This window comes from Bubalus bubalis, chromosome 17, assembly GCF_019923935.1.
Source record: "Bubalus bubalis isolate 160015118507 breed Murrah chromosome 17, NDDB_SH_1, whole genome shotgun sequence".
NCBI lineage: Eukaryota > Metazoa > Chordata > Mammalia > Artiodactyla > Bovidae > Bubalus > Bubalus bubalis.
In genome coordinates this window covers 31,217,537-31,220,759 of record NC_059173.1, presented here as the reverse complement: position 1 = coordinate 31,220,759, position 3,223 = coordinate 31,217,537, and the positions used below count along the sequence as shown (strand labels likewise).

The window sequence follows — 3,223 nt, the reverse complement described above, 5'->3', positions numbered from 1 at the left end:
GACTCTCCAATCTTCTCTTTCAAATTCTTGAAGCAAAGCACAGTTTTAGGGTTTGCTATCTACCCACATAAACATTAGATTATGGGATTGTGGCATGGTAGTCAACCACGGTGCCTTTGGTGGCATACTCAAAGCCAAAGTGACTGAGAAAGATCTGGGAGTCACAAAGGAACTCAGTATGAAACAAATATTGTGCCTCCCAGTAAGGAGAACAACCTCCAACCTCTGAGTTGATGCATTTGAAAGCAAATACACCGAAGATTCTATTGCACCTCCATGAGCAGAATAAGAATATCTGGTCCTTTGAGTATTTACTAAGGCTGCTTTGAGAACAGAATGCTAAATATTAATACACTAAGCCTAATTTGATAGTTTTTCTCCTCTTCCTTCGGAAACAGTTTTCTCAGTAACACTGAGGACTATATTTTATACTTTATCTCTGTGTCATGTGGCATGCCTGTTCAAAAACACAGTTGATCAAACAAAGTTTCTGATCAGTTGTATAGTCACAACACTATCATTTTATATAGTAATTCACAGCAGCTAGTGTTAGAATCTTTTTTTAGGTCATTTTACAGTCCTTATTAATATGCCCGTAAATATTACAAATTTAGTCCAGAACTTCAGGTATTTTCAGTATAGTCTTTATTACCAAAGTCATAAAGTATTGTTTATATGTATCTGTCTCTGTGTCAGCCACCAGTAATAGACTCTTTTTGTAAATTTCCTTTTAACTTTTAGATTACAACTTTTAATGATTTTGGCTTCTCATACCTGAATCTTAGTTTCTTATATCAAGAGCAGTAATCTCTAAACTGACTAGAAAAAAATGTATAAAGGCAGAAACTTGTTCACAATCAATGTTTTTTCTTCTGGATCTATTTTCTTTTTCTTTTATTCTGTATTCTGATTTAATGTTATCATAATCCTGGAATGTTTGTTTGTGGCTCTGGCCACCATTACAGTTGAAAATACCCAATGTCATGCCAGAGAGTGGAGGACGTGACATCAACAGATTCTGTGCTAAAGATACATAAATGGGATATATTAATGCAACATTTAGCAGTTGGAAGGTGAGTTAAGGGAAAATTTAGTCCCATTGGTGAATTTACAGAGTCATAAGTGAGAATAAATTGGCAAAAGAGGCTCAGAAATAATGGCTTAGCTTCTGTTTCCTCAAATGTTTACAGAAAAGTGAGAACGAGGGCATGATTTTATTGACCTGCACTGATATTATCTGATTCATATTTGTCTGTGCCATTATTGTGATATGCATGCTAAGTCACTTCAGTTGTATCACAACTCTTTGCAACCCCATGGTCTGTAGCCCACCAGGCTCCTCTGTCCATGGGATTAACCAGGCATGAATACTAGAGTGGATTGTGTGCCTTCCTCCAGGGGATCTTCCCCACCCAGGTATCAAACTCCTGCCTCTTATGTCTCGTGCATTGGCAGGCAGGTTCTTTACCACTAAGGTCACCTTGGAATCCCAATTCAATGCCAAATCTGTTATGGAGACTGTTTGACAGTTTCCAATGACTTAGGCAACCATCAGTGGTTGTTCCTAACCTCTATAACTTCCAGGCCATGCTCTTTGGTAAAGTGCTCAGTCCCAGATGCACAGTGGAGACACCTGGGCAAGATTTAAAATAATATAGTCATCCAGATCCTCTCCCTAGAGATTCTGATTTAATCAGTATATTGTTCTTAAGCACTGATTGTTCTTAAGCATTTTTAGAAAGCTCTCTAAGGGGTTATAATATGTGGTCAGAGTTAAGAACCTCTAGTCTGTGTTAGGAGAAGGAAATGGCAACCCACTCCAGTACTCTTGCCTGGAAAGTCCCATGGACGGAGGAGCCTGGTAGGCTGCAGTCCATGGGGTCACTAGGAGTCGGACACGACCGAGCGACTTCACTTTCACTTTTCAACTTTCATTCATTGGAGAAGGAAATGGCAACCCACTCTAGTGTTCTTTCCTGAAGAATCCCAGGGACGGGGGAGCCTGGTGGGCTGCCATCTCTGGGGTTGCACAGAGTTGGACACAACTGAAGCGACTTAGCAGCAGCAGTCTGTGTTATGCAACACTGTAGTTTCAACCGTGTACAATTTCAGACATTCAAGCCCATAAAAATCTAGAATCAAGAATTGAAAGTTTAGTAATAAGCTTAGAATTTATTCATATATTCTTTTCAGACAAGTATCTGTCTTGTATCATCCCTGATGGTTAATGATCCAGGTTTGGTAAAGTTTCAGTGCCGTGATGTTTCTGACAACTGCAAACTTTTTTCTTAGTCAAGTCAGAACATGTTTTCTTTTTACTCAGAATTTCCTTTGTAATTCTGTTTCAGAGAAGCTTTGGGATGATTTTACTGAGTGCTTATTCTTATATCTTCATAACTTCCCTGTGAATACTAGTGGATTTGTCCTCTCAATATCAATATTAAATATTTTTAGTAGACAAACATTTTGAACTATTTCATTGCTATTTATAACTAATCTGCCTGTCCTTTTTTGCATTTAAACAGGTCTGAGTGTTCTGTTCTTCAAATTGTAGAAGACAAAATGTTTCCTTTTACCAGGCTTCTGACTCCAAAGACTTACAGCTGGTTGTAACTTGAAGCTTCATTCAGCTGATTTGGAAAATCAAAAGCCTATGATTGAGTACTGACTCTGCCATCAGTAAATGAACATAGATCCCTTGAACACTGATTATATTCTCAGAACACTGGTATCAGCAGAGTATTTAGAAGTACAATGATAGAAATAATGACAACTACGTTAATGTAGTGTATCTTAGAGAAGTAGAAGTTCCTTGCTATGCAGGCACTCTAAATGAATTATAGAGATAAGAATACAATAAAAAATTATGAATGACCTACAGCAGTATGTGTAATAATTTCTCTGATAAATTATATGTTCTGTTGGGCTTGAAAGTGTAGGAAAATTAATAATGGTAAGTACTTGTGAAAGCCTTCAGAAAAGAGGAGGACTTGAAAATGACTTTTATTTTGTCTTGTAATGTTTAGATAGAGAATTGTAAAGGGTAAGTAAGGTGTTCTCTGTAAGTCAGGGAGGGAACAGAACAGGTATAGATGAAGAGAGAGAGAGAGACAGAGAAACAGATAGATGAGAGGGGAAATACAGACTCTAAATGGAAGGCACATATGTTGACATAAGGAAGAAGGTAAGCTAAGTGGTATGGAAGTAGATTGTAGGGTGATGA

The 3,223-nt window shown here is 37.7% G+C and overlaps 1 long non-coding RNA gene across 1 annotated transcript; it reads left to right on the top strand.

The window, feature by feature from the left end:
• Positions 1 to 904: 904 nt before the first annotated feature.
• Positions 905 to 2,880, top strand: LOC123330051. Its single transcript, XR_006545762.2, has 2 exons — positions 905 to 1,073; positions 2,526 to 2,880. It is a non-coding gene; the product is annotated as an uncharacterized LOC123330051 (long non-coding RNA).
• The last annotated feature ends 343 nt before the right edge of the window (positions 2,881 to 3,223 follow it).